This window comes from Rattus norvegicus, chromosome 9, assembly GCF_021556685.1.
Source record: "Rattus norvegicus strain SHRSP/BbbUtx chromosome 9, alternate assembly SHRSP_T2T, whole genome shotgun sequence".
NCBI lineage: Eukaryota > Metazoa > Chordata > Mammalia > Rodentia > Muridae > Rattus > Rattus norvegicus.
The window spans coordinates 10,161,898-10,175,550 of record NC_141542.1 but is presented as its reverse complement, the minus strand read 5'-3'; positions in this window follow the sequence as shown (position 1 = coordinate 10,175,550).

The window sequence follows — 13,653 nt, the reverse complement described above, 5'->3', positions numbered from 1 at the left end:
TTCCACAATGCAGATGGTGATCTGCTTTTGATTATTACACAGGACAATCAAGGACTCCAACTGAAATGCTACTGTAGCAGTTAGATACTTGGAGTGGCCATATCTGCTTTTCCCACACAGTCGTCCATCAGGGCAGTATTCTTCTTCAAGCTAGGGTGCATTTTTAAAAGCCATCAATAGCAGCAGGATCAAGGGAACAAATGAATCCTTCTTAGAAAAGAGTTTGAGGGGCGGGGGCTGTTTGGTTTTGATTTGGTTTACAAGTTCCAAGTACAGAAGGTGAATTGCTCTGACTCGATTTGCCTGCCTTTGTCAAAACTCCATGAAGAAGGTAGGAGGAAAACCCCTGGATTCCGAGTCTTGTTACCTGCTGCATCGTGGCCCAGACATGGCGTGCTGTGGTTCCAGGGAAACTTGCGTTTACTGTGTTTCTGTTTGTCTTTCCTAGCTATCCCTTGGTTAGGGTTCCCTGAGAGTTGAAGTGGATATTTAGGTTCATGGAGGCAGCGCTCTGTAGCTACCCTCCTCCTGAGGAGCATTTCCTCAGGCGTGGGGAGCTCATGCCTGGGGACTGCAGGACCTTCCTGTTGGTCTAGAACGGCTCCTTGAGGCTTCCACTAACGCTTTACTTTGAAACGCAGCTGCACACCTCAGAAGGCTGCTGTTGCTGCAAACGAATCTCTGATTCTTTTTATTAAATGAGAAAACAATGCAAACTTTCTTGTTTGCTGGAGTTTAGGAAAATAATTACTTGAGCCAAAGGCATTTGAATTAAGATAATGTAGGCTCGTTTTAAATGTTAAAAAAACAAAACACCAAAACAAGTAACTACAGTGCCGCTAACTACAGATTATCATCTGTGGCCTCCTTTTCCCAGGTTTAAGAGTGGACACAGCATCGAGCAGAATTGATGCCTTTTTTTTTTTTTTAATTTAAAACAGCCCAACACTTAAGATATCAAATAGATGTAAAATCTGATAGGTTTTTGGAAGGAGAAATTGAGTTTCGAGGAAGGTTTTTCCCCTTCCTAACAGTCTGAATTATTTGGAATTGATGCACCCTAAGGAAAGGAGTATGTTGGAAAGCAACGTCATTGTGCCAACAAAATTATCAGATATTTTAAATTTCAGGTCAGCCTAGTTTTGTTACTATAGGATAAAGCACATGTTAGCAAGTCACAGTGGTCAAAATGGAGTGGGCCAAGTTGTCCAATACAGCATATTTCAGAAGATTTCTCCTAGTGATCTGGATGGTGCCCCCATCATCACTGTCACCCATGTCTCTCTTGTTGCCTATGGCTGTTGGTAAGATTCCTTTAACAAGCTTCATTGTGTCCCAGCGTTTCGGAGGTGTCTGAACGCTGGCCACCACATAGTGCTTCGTGCTGTTAGAACCTTAGCAGAGTCAGGTAATTTCCGGGTAATAGTCAACCGTGTGCATCTGAGTCTGTCATAGATTCCTACACTCAGCACTTTGCCACTAATTTGTATTACACTCCGTGGCCATATAATACCTGCACATTATGCAAAAAATGTTGTCGATAGTATCTTCTTGCCACACAATATGCAGAGCTGACACATAACCTTTGAAAACGAAGGCGACTAGTGTGTGTGTGTGTGCCCTACCTGTGTGGCACTGAGTTACAAAGTCTGTACATATGTATAAAATGTGTATTGACTGGCATTTAGTACTAAGAAATTCTGAGCTTAAGCGTCCGCCCCTAGTAGTATCTATAGTTAACAATGCTTATCGAAAATACATAGCTTGAATAGAAGAAATTGAAATGGCTCGGGAGTGAGTGGAAATGAGGGACCCATACATGCTAGTACCAAACTCTTCCTAGTCCCACTGGTCCACCTTTGGTCCTTGCCTGTCACAATATTTTCAATAAATGAGATATTATGAACTGCCTGGTGATATTTTCAGCAAGAGCAATTAAAATGTGTGTGGCCTGCACTCTAGCAATGGAGATGGGACTATTCGTGCTAAAGCCAGCCAGAAATGTGGATGGCAGTGTGGGGACCGAGCAGCTCCATTGCAGGAGCCATGAGAAATGTTTGTAGAAGGAAGTCTCTCAAGGGATTCGGTGTCCCCCTGAAGCGGTCCTTTAAATGTAAATAGTGGATACTTGCATGTCTTTGGACAAAAGCTGAGCTACAATCTATTAAAACGCACAATTTTTGATAAAATATAAAGTGCCCTCTAACAAAATGTGGTGGACGGTGTATGTCAAGAGTACTATACCTGTTTAACAATACCATATGTTAAATAAAAATAGTTTGGAATTAATGTTTAAAATATGAGCAACATTTTTAAGCCTTTCTTATATTCTTCTACATATATGTATATTTATACACACATTTAATTTTATGAAGAAAAAAATAACACTAGTAAAGTTAAATTTCGGCTGTTTTCTTTGAGCCAAAGATGGGTATGAAGTCATCTTTTCCTGTGGGCTATTTCCGGCTGCTAATACAACTACTGTAACCAAAGCACTTGACTTGGACTTGGCTTTAATTGTGGCTGCTGAGAGACACAGTGGAGCTGTGTGCAAGGGAAGAGCCAAGACAAGCGGTCTATTCTGCACCCAGTTAAATGCTGACCATCATTTCATTACTGAGAGCTCAGGCAGAAATACATTCCAATAAGGCTTCATTCTAGTGACAGCCTCTAATTCAGGCCACAGCATCTTCCAAGAAAGACATGATGGCTGCCACTGTCTGGTCCCCCCTCCCCCCCCATGAACGATCTGACAGTGCCTGTTAGGTCAGAATGTTAAAGTACACATACTTCAACGTGTGTGTGTGTGTGTGTGTGTGTGTGTGTGTGTGTGTGTGTGTTAATGCACTGCCTCTGTAGCAAGACAATGCAAAGGAGCGTTTTGTCCAGGGCACAGAAACTGCTGAACAACATCTCCATTGTGGAGACAAGTTTCCCTCCCAGCCATTTGCACTTTTAACTTTGTCTGATGCTGGCTGAGGCCTCTCTGCTAACATTGTCCTCCAACATGTTTAAGCTGACAGCAAAATCTGAAGAGTGCATCACTTTCTAAGACATCCCTGTGTCTTATTTAAAACTCTCCATTCCGCTAGGAGGCACTTCTGGCAGACACCGACATTCTCCCTTCGAAGGCACGTGGTCACGAAAGCTCAAGTATGTTAACTGACTTGCTCAGCTACAAAGAGGCCATGTGAACCTCAAATCCAATCCCCCATCTTCTCAGTGAATTTCTCCAATACAGTGAAAATTCAACACAATTTGGTTCTTCCATAGACAGAAAACAACACATAGCTTGTTAAAGATGGAGTTGAACACTGATGTAAACGAACATATGAGACGTTTTTACCCTGGAAAACAACCCTAAATTCTGCTGCTGTCTTCGTGTGAATGAGAGACATACACACCAGTTTTCCTTTCATAAGAAACCACTAGGAAAATTGTAAAAACAAACCAAAAACACAAAAAAGAAAATGTGGGAAAGAGAAAACATATAGTCACCCTCCAAGTCAACAATCTTAACATTTTTTTATTTATACTTTATGAAACTCTGAAATTAAGACAAAGCACCTACAAAAGGAACCCAGCTGTTTGGCAGTTTTTGCGTATCATAATCCTGCAATGTTATGTTACAGTTCTGTCAAGTAATGAGTCTTCTAATTTCTAAAAAGTAAATAAATAAGTAAGTAAATAAATAAAATTAAATATTGGTGTTTGTTCCCCAGAGCTTTCTGAGAATTCTCCAAAAGCCAGGTTTTAAGAGGGGAATGCAGGAGAACCCCACAAACATTTCTAAGAGAAAGAGCAGAGGCAGGCCAGCCTCCCTTTATAAACAGTCCGTGCTTTCAAACTGTTTCGGAAAACTAAAGTACATAATTTTCAGTTCTGCATAATAAAATATGTAATTAAGCAACATTCCACGGTGGATTAAAGAATTAAAAGCTTCAGGTGCAGAAAAGAATTTGTTGGCATTTTCCCTTTCAAGGTGGTATTTTGAGGTTGCTTTTTGCTTTCCTTTGACTTCTTATACACAAATAAATAGACAGAGGCAGGTGAGAGACAGAGAATGAAGAGTTGGCTCCACTACAATAGACCTGAAGAAACAGGGACGATGCTTGCAATGTGCCCGAGGAAAGCAAACGGAAGGACAGGCTCCTTCTTTGCCTGAGGAAATAAAATAAAATCTTTAGACTGGGTTTGTTTATCAAGGAATCCCAGAGAAAAGCCAAGCTGGGCTGGACAGCGCCTACATCCCAACTGCACTCACAAATTCACACGCCAAACGGTGCAGTTCAGAAGAAGTCAAAATAAGACTCAGTTTCATTAAGAGATACTGAAGTTCATGGAGGCAGTTTTCTTATTTTTAAAGGATAATATGTCAAAAAAAATCAAACCACTCATGTCAGAATCCTGCAATTCTCATTATTCAGGTAATACATAAATCCATTCAAATAAATTTACTATCAGAGATTTGTATTTTCAAATCTTGCCCCAGAAATACATTTGGCGGAGAAATAGAGGAATGAATGAGTGAATTAGTGAATGAATAAGAACAGACAATGTAGGAAAACTTTTGATCCCACAGAATGGAATAAGAATCACATTCTATGGACAGCCCCTTTACCGTGGATTTTACTTTTCTTTTTGAAATCATGTTTACTATTGATGTGTGTGTGTGTGTGTGTGTGTGTGTGTGTGTGTGTGTGTACATCCTTAGGCATCACAGCACATGCGTGGAGGTAAAGAAGAGCTTGTGGTGGTTGGCTCCCTCCCTCCACCATGTGGGTCTTCGGGTCATGGGTTGGCAGCAAGTGTCGCACGCAGCAGGCTGAGCCAGCTCACCAGCTTTTTACTTGTGTTTTAAATAGACAGATATAAAGAGGCTTCTGGAAGTCTTTAAATGTCATATCTTATGATCTTGAAAAAAATAGCAACATTACTGCATCTTACTATAAAAAGAATTTGCTGAGACTGTCATATATATCCACAGGAAACGGTATTTTAAAAGTAATACAGAATTTCTACAGAAAACACAAAAAGGTAAAAGACAAAAACACACAAAAAAGAAAAAAAAACCAGCAAAGGTAAATGACAGAGAAACACATGAGATCCTATACATTTTACTAGTGGGAACCATCAAACTTGTAAGGTATGACTGATATAAAAAATGCACCTCTTGGATGTACGGTGTGGTACACTGTTGGATGTGCATCCAAGTCTCACATAATGCGTATGTACACACACAGAGCTGACGGTGTCCACTATCAGGCAGCTCCCAGTACCTCTGCAGTTGTCCTACTCACCTACCCTTTCTGCTCGTTTTTTTTTTTTTTTTGAATTTTTTAATGCCCATTGGTGTTTGAAGGTGTCAGATTCTCTGGACCTGGAGTTGCAGACAGTTTTGAGCTGACATGAGGGTGCCGGGATTTGAACTCAGGACCTCTGGAAGAACAGCCAGTGCTCTTAACTGCTGAGCCATCTCTCCAGCATCCCCTTTTCTATTCTTGACTGGCACTATTCTCACAAACTGGCTTGTACCCTCCCTCCCTGTTATTAGATCATGTTTTATGTTACTGAAATTTGACGATCCTCTTATATATCATGTAGTTTGCTAGTGTTTCCTGTCAGACTATGGCATATCGTCTCAACCTCCTAACTATCCTTTGAAGCAGGTGTGTCCTTCATTGTGGTAAGTTCTAACTGTATGTATTTTAAAGGTTCTGTCCCGATGTCGTGTCGGTTGCCTAGTTTAAGGCCATAGAGATTTCTTCCCTGTCTCTTCTCTTAAACATTTTATAGTCTCTGAAGGATTAGGTGTCTCCTCTTCCACTGAGGCCAGACAAGGCAGCCCAGTTAGGGGAATGGGATCCACAGACAGGAATCAGATTCAGGAGAGAGGCAGATATTGGGATATAAAGTAAATAAATAAATTAATTAATGAACAAAGTTTTATTATTTTAGGGTTTACCTCAGGTCTACGGTCTACTTTGAGCTATACATGCTACAACATCTATATTACAGCTCTCTCTAGTCTTCCAATTTTCCTTCCTCTCTCTCTCTCTCTCCCTCTCTCTCTCTCTCTCTCTCTCATTCTGTACATTTCGTTTATTCTTTCTAGAATTAAATAGCTTTTGCGTCTTTCTCAAAAATCGATCAACTGTGCACATGTACACAGTTCTGAAGTCTGCCTTGATTTTTTGCCCTTTGTTTTTCTCCCTGGACTTCCCTTGCTAGCTGCACTTCTACAGGCAGCCTTGAAGCTTTGATGTCTGTACCTTCAAAGTTTCTTCAAAGCCATTTTCGGTATTCGGGGCATTTTCAGTTCCTGTCAATTCTTACCAAAGGCAGGGTGGGATCAACCAGATTTTAACGAATGTCAGAGACAAATTTTAGGGAAACACGATTATCAACAATATAAATTTTGAAAACGATAAAAACAATTCAATCTCGTTTATTCAGATCTTTGATTTTTTTTCTAGAATGTTTTATATCTTCCAGTAGGCAGTCCTACATCCCTTGCTCATCTTTATTTCATATTTTTATTCCGATGTAGTCATACTTTAAAAATGTATTACCATGGTTTGTTTTTAAATATAGAGAAACAATGTATGTTAAACTTTTATTTATCCTAGGATTTACGGTAAGATCATTTAATAATTTTAAGTTTTCTATACATCAGCTTACAAATAAAGATTTGTCTGTTTGTTTATTTATTTATTCACTTACATTTACTTTTGGTTTTTCAAGATAGGATTTCTCTGTGTAGCCAAGGCTACTCTGGAACGCGCTCTGTAGACCAGGGTGGCCTCTAACTCAGAGACCTGCCTGCCTCTGCCCCCTGAGCACCTCCACCTCTGGAAAGCACTGTGTTTTCCCTTGAGGTTTTTGTTTGCTCTTTTCTTCCTCATAATGAGGGACATCACTTTCACCCACTGCTCTTGACTAGGGTGTCAGGTTAGCTTACAATTCCTACTGGGCCAATGGAAAGGAAAGGAAAAAGTTTGTGATGAATGAACAAATAAATAAATGAATATATAATAATGAAAGGAAGAAGAAAAAGAGCTAGCAATATAAGAAGAAAAATAGTGAGACTGGAGAGATGACGCAGTGGTTAAGAGCACTGTCTGCTCTTCCAGAGGTCCTGAGTTCAATTCCCAGCAACCACATGGTGGCTCACAACCATCTGCAATGGGATCTGCTGCCCTCTTCTGGTGTGTCTGAAGACAGCAACAGTGTACTCATTTACATAAAATAAATAAATAATTCTTAAAAAAAGAAAAAAAAAAGAGAAGAAAACCAGGATGTGTCAGAAGACAGGGAGGCCTCGGCAGTAAGTAACAGCATTCAGAAGAGAGACATTCCTTCTACAGAGTCCGTTCTTGTATGAAAAACTTCTGGAAACTGCATGCCAAGACGACTTATTTTAATGCCTTTAGTTGCGTAGCTTATTCATAAGTTTGATACATCCAATAAATGCCCTAACTTGTGGGGCGATAGACTATTTCTCTGTATGGGGGTCAGAGCTGAAATGGCTAGATTAAGGCTCTAGTTCAGGGTTCCCATCTACCTGCCACTCATGATGTAAATAGAGTCTTTCTGAACACAATCATCTCTTTCACCAGTACCTTCTCTGTAGCTGCTTTTGTGTAACAAACAGGTGAGTACAGATGCTTGTAAGAGACACAGTGTAGCCCACCGAGCCAGTGATGCTTTTTCTCGGGCCCTCTACAGAAAAGGTCTGTTAGCCTCTATGCAAGTCATTAAGCTAAGCTGTTCTGTGTGACTTGAGAAAAATGAGATAAAACAATCATTTCAGTATTTTGTCTGAAGCATTGTAGCACACATCAACCAGAAAATCTTTCTGCTCCCAATTCTACATTTTGCTTGATGTGCATAAAAACAACTCATCTGTTGCTATTAATTACTTTGGCCTCTGGAGTATAAGTCCAAAACCCCTACACCCTGTTGCTCACCAGTAAATAATCTACAAATTTAGAAAATTATTGAGTCGAAACTTCACCCACTTCTTGATAAAAGTCTAGAAGTGTTAATATTCTTGGCAAAATTATTTTTGCACTAATTGCTGTATCCATCTGCTCTGTGATATTGATAGGACTGTGAGGGCATTCCCCTGCTCCTGAAATCATGCTTCCTTGCCCCTACGGAAGCTGGAGCCTGTTCCTTTCCGTCCTGAGCTGCCAGCACCATGGACAACGGAAAGCTTTTCCTTGGAGGACTTCAGACAAGATTGACACTTGTCCTGGAGGTGGCCCTCTGGGAAACAAACCAGTCTAGAAAAAGTTCTATAGATGTAAATAGAGACTGTGGGGAACTGAGAGTTTCTTTCCTCTACAGAGAACCCTTATCTTCCCAAAAGCCTAGATGCGAGGTGAATGGTCTCCCAACTGCTGGAGTCACAAAGGCTCAGCCTTGGCCTATCTCAACCCTGACTCCAGAAACCCAAAGAGGCAGGATGACGCATGCTGTCAGTGTGTCTGACAGAAAGCTGCTACAGAGCCCAAATTCACTGGGATGGCATGCAATATAATTTTAATTAGATATGTATTACTTGCTTTAAAAACTTATGTAGCACAATAACTCCTAGGTTTAAAAGGTGGGGCCGGAGGTATGCAAGCACAAGAAAGAAAGATAAAATTTTACACACACACACAAAATAGCAACAAATAGGAGCTGGAGAGTTGACTTAGATGCTAAGGCCATGGACTGTTCCAGAGCGTCTGACACTCGTACACATAAAAAATAAAAATAATGAAAAATGAAAAATGAATTTCTACATTAGTCTTTCTCAGGGGTACGGCTTAAGGTCTACCCTATCAGACAATCATTCTAGAACCTGGGCAGGTATGGGGTAGTGTCCTGAAAGAACAAATCATTTGGGCTTCAGAAGTCAAGTATGAAAAAGAGCTTCTCAGGCTGGAGGGATGGCTCAGTGGTTAGAGCACTGACTGCTCCTCCAGAGGCCCTGAGTTCAAATCCCAGCAACCACATGGTAGCTGTAATGAGACTTGATGCCCTCTTCTGGTGTGTCTGAAGACAGCTATTATGTACTTATAGATAATAAATTCTTTAAAAAAAAAGAAAAGAACTTTTCTGTGATATGTTTCAGAGGATGAACAGGGGAGCATCTCATTCAAAATTCTAGACTCCTTGTTCTATAAACAGTTTCAATCACCACAGTAGCCATGTCGTGAGAGCTGGACCTCCTGTTTGTTTCCAGTCATTACCTGGATTGCCAAGGACCAGAGAGGTAAGAAAAATAACCCCTGATCATGCCATGTTTATACATTTGATAGGGCAGCACTTTCTTTTCAGATTATTGACCAATGTGTGTGTGTGTGTGTGTGTGTGTGTGTGTGTAAATAATCTTTGGTGAAAAGATGCTGATACATCAGAAAATGACCATTTGTTTTCGATTGGGTTGATGTCGCTCTGTTGGCGAAAGTGACTTTATTGAGATCACATGTAAACATCGTTTTGTGTTGTTGTTTTGTTCTGCCTAGTCATAAAATCCTAAACGTAAGAATCCTTGAATTCTCAAATCTATTCACATCATGATTCCTTATGGTCTTAAAAATGCTCAATGCCCAAGGAGATGGTGTAGCCACTAAAGGTATCTGCCACCAAGCTTGAAAACTCGAGTTTGCCACCCAATGTCTACATGATAGAAGGCATGAACTGACTCCAGCACACTGTTCTATGAACTCCACATGAACAGAGTAGCACCACACACACAATAAGAAGATACATAGATGTACTCTTTCTTAAATGAGATGGCTGCTTTTAGTAAAGGAAGATGCATACTTTTTTAATAATAATAATAATGATAATAATAATAACAACAACAACGATAATAATTTTTGCTAAGCACAACTAAAAAGCTGGAGTGTTTATGATAAGCGAGTTTAATAGGAGACAGCAGAGAGCTAGGGGCCTTAGGTCAAGGAACAGCGTAATCCTGTATTCTGTAGGTTTTCTTCTTCTATCTTTAAACAGACACTCACCTTTTCTTTATGTCTGATACCACTAGAAAAGGGTGGTTGATCTCCAGCAACTGGAGTTGCAGATAGTCCTGAACCACCATCTGGATGCTGGGAACCAAACCCAGATTCTTCTGCAAGAGCAGTAAGTGCTCTTAACCACTGAGCCAACTCTCCAGCCCTCCCTGGGCTTTCTCTATGCTTCATCTATCCCAGACTTACAAGAAAGAAGTCAACAGTTCAGAGATGCTTTAGGACCCTAAGATGGTACTGGATGGCACAGTCAAGTCTTCAAGGCTTTTATTTCTGCCCCAGGAGCATCAGATTAAGCTGCCAGAAGAGCAGTGACAGGTACTGCCATGTTAGCTAGCCAGGAAGATTGCCTGCAGTCCTAGAAGGAAGCTGGATTTGCTGCCAGCTTGCCAGAGCAGTAGCCCAAGGAAGCTAGTGAAAGCAAAAAATGTATTTAAATAGAAACTCCCACAGTATATTGTCCAAAGAGTCATATTTAAGGAAAAAGATCATACCAATATATGGAAAAATTTCAAAGTGGATGTAAGACCAGTCGATAAAGGCTGGAGGAGAGTGAAGAATGAATAGGTAAAGCACATAGGATTCTAGGGCAGAAAATGATACAGCACTGTATATCAAGTCCACATTGTTGTAAATCTGTCTGAACCCATGATATGCACTGCACTAGAATGAGGATTACTGTGAATAATGCGCTTCCAGTGACAATGATGTGTGTGATGGCTGACATCTTCATTGTCAACCTGAATGGCTTTGGAATCACCTAGAAGACACGTCTCTGGGTTTGTCTGTGTGTTTCCAGAGAAGTTAAACCAAGGAGAGAAAAACCTGGCAGTTGGTGGCACCATCTCATGGATCAGATGAAGGGGGAAGCAAGATGAACACCAGTATTGATGTCTTTCTGCTTGCTGCCTGCAGCAACATGACTAGCTGCCTCATTCTGCTGCCAAGTTCCTGTCACGGTGGACTTCTCCCTCTCTGAGACTGTTAGCCCAAGTATGCCCTTCCAGCCATAAGTTGTTTCTGTCATGCCTGGGTCAGGGCGGGGAGAGAGTTCACTGATACCATGTGTGAGTGTGAATTTCCAGTGTTGGCACTCTTGGGGGATGTGTATGAACACAGGAGATAGGGAATATCTATGCCTCCTAAACACTTTGGCTCTGAGCCTAAAACTGCTCTATAGTTGAAAGTGTATTAAACTTTTAGATCAAATAAGTTTGGATTAAATCAAAGTTGTCAGTAGACAATATTCTAATGTTTTTCATGACTTTCAGATACAATGAACAATTTCTGGCCTAAAAAAGTAGATCTGTAAATGACAAATTTAAATTACAGGATATGTTAATTTTATCTATTTTTATAAAAAGGATTCAAATTTAAATATTTTAGATATAACTATTCAACTCTTTACAAAGTAAATAAATTACTTAAACACTAAAAAGACAACAGATATACAAACAATGAGATTACATAGACATTAGAAATGTCTAAGAAAATGTGTGGGGTTTTTTAGTTTTTTTAATTTTATTTTTTATTGGATTTTTAAATTTACATTTCGAATGTTATCACCTTTCCTAGTTTCCCCTCCAGAAACCAGCTATCCCATCCCCACTCCCCTTGTTTCTAGGAGGGTGTTTCCTCACCCACTCACCCACCCACCTCCTCCCATCTCCATGCACTGGAGCATCAAGCTTGACAGAACCAAGGACCTCTCCTCCCATTGATGCCTGACAAGGCTACCCTCTGCTACATGTACAGATGTAGCCATAGGTCCATCCCTGTGAATTCTTAAGATGACGGTTTGATGGCGCCCGTGCCGCCACAGTACCGAGAACTGGGCATAGGCCTGGGGGATTAAACAAAATACACAGACTTGGGTCATTCATGCTATGAGAGTGCCAAAGCTTTACTGACGTTCACAGTATATATACATCAAGTCCACTGGGTGGAAAACCCCCCAGAAGCACAATGGAAAAACAAGTTTACATTCTCAGGATGAAAACCGGAACACAGAAATGACAAAAATAAGTTTACGTTCTCAGGATAAAAGCAGGAACTGACTCCACGGTGTTACTGCCAATGGGCCAAACAGCAAAGGCCAAGGAGAGCAACACTTGCTTAGTTGCTGCCTCAGACTGGGAATGTTGTCTACGCATGTGACAAAATGTAAAAGGCCAACTACTGTGGTGCCAAGGGCCATAACACCGAGGGCCACTGTAAGCTGGAGTCACACGAACATGCGGGAAAATAGGACAGGTGGCCATATGGGATCAAGGTATTCCTGTAAAAGCGCTGTCTGTTGATTTAAATTTAGAATTCCCAATTTTCAGTAACTTCTCCTTTAAGTTTATCCACTGTGTTTGCCTTAGCAACAGATTTTGAGAAGGCAATCCCAGACACTGCAGCAGCAGTGGCCACAGCTGCAATGGCTGTTGTAATAGCAGTGAAGATGCCAGAGTCTCTCCCATGACAGTTCAGGATCAGCTGACCCTCTCCTGAATGACCGACAGGCAATGGAACTGTGCCTGGGATCCGCACAACCAGGGCAGAGTCCTTGGTCCCCAGCAGCTTCAAGATGGCATTCCTGTGAAAAAGAGTCAAGACTATCTCCAGCATTAGTACCATTCCAAACCACAAAGAAAAATCGAGGAATTACACAGGTGAAGGGAAGAGATATTAAAATTTTTACTAAACCTAATATTTTCAAATTTGAGGGAACCTTCAAAGGTGATAGACATATTCCAAGAGGCAGTGGAATTAAAAATGGAGAAGCATTCCTCTTTCTCCACATCCTTGCCAATATCTGCTATCAACTAAGTTTTTGATCTTAGCCATTCTGACTGGTGTGAGGTAGAATCTCAGAGTTGTTTTGCTTTGATTTGCATTTCCCTGATGACTAAAGATCTTGAACATTTCTTTAGGTGCTTCTCGGCCATTTGATGTTCCTCAGTTAAGAATTCTTTGGCTAGCTCTGTAGCCCACTTTTTTAAAGGATTGTTTACTTCTCTGGAGTCTATCTTCTTCAGTTCTTTGTATATATTGGATATTAGCCTTGTATCAAGTATAGGATTGGTAAAGTTTTTCCCAATCTGTTGACTGCCATTTTGTCCTATGGACAGCATCCTTTGACCTATAGAAACTTTGCAATTTTATGAGGTCCTATTTGCCAATTCTTGATCTTATAGCATAAGCCATTGGTGTTCTGTTCAGGAAATTTTCCCCAGTGCCTATGTATTTCGAGGCTCTTCTCTGCTTTTTCTTTTATTAGTTTGAGTGCATCTGGTTTTATGTTGAGGTTCTTAACATAAAGAATCTTTATGTTAACACAAAGGTTCTTATGGACTTAAGCTTCATATAGGGTGGTAAGAGTGGGTGGATTTGCATTCTTCTACATGCTGACCTCTAGTTTAACCAGCACCATTTTTTGAAAATGCTATCTTTTTCCCACTGGATGGTTTTAGTTCCTTTGTCAAAGATCAAGTGACCATAGGTGTGTGGATTAATATCTTGGTCTTCAATTCTATTCCATTGATCTACCTGCCTGTCTCTGTACCAATACCATACAGTTTTTATAACTATTGTTCTGGAATACTGCTTGAGGTCAGAGATGGTGATTCCCCCAGAAGTT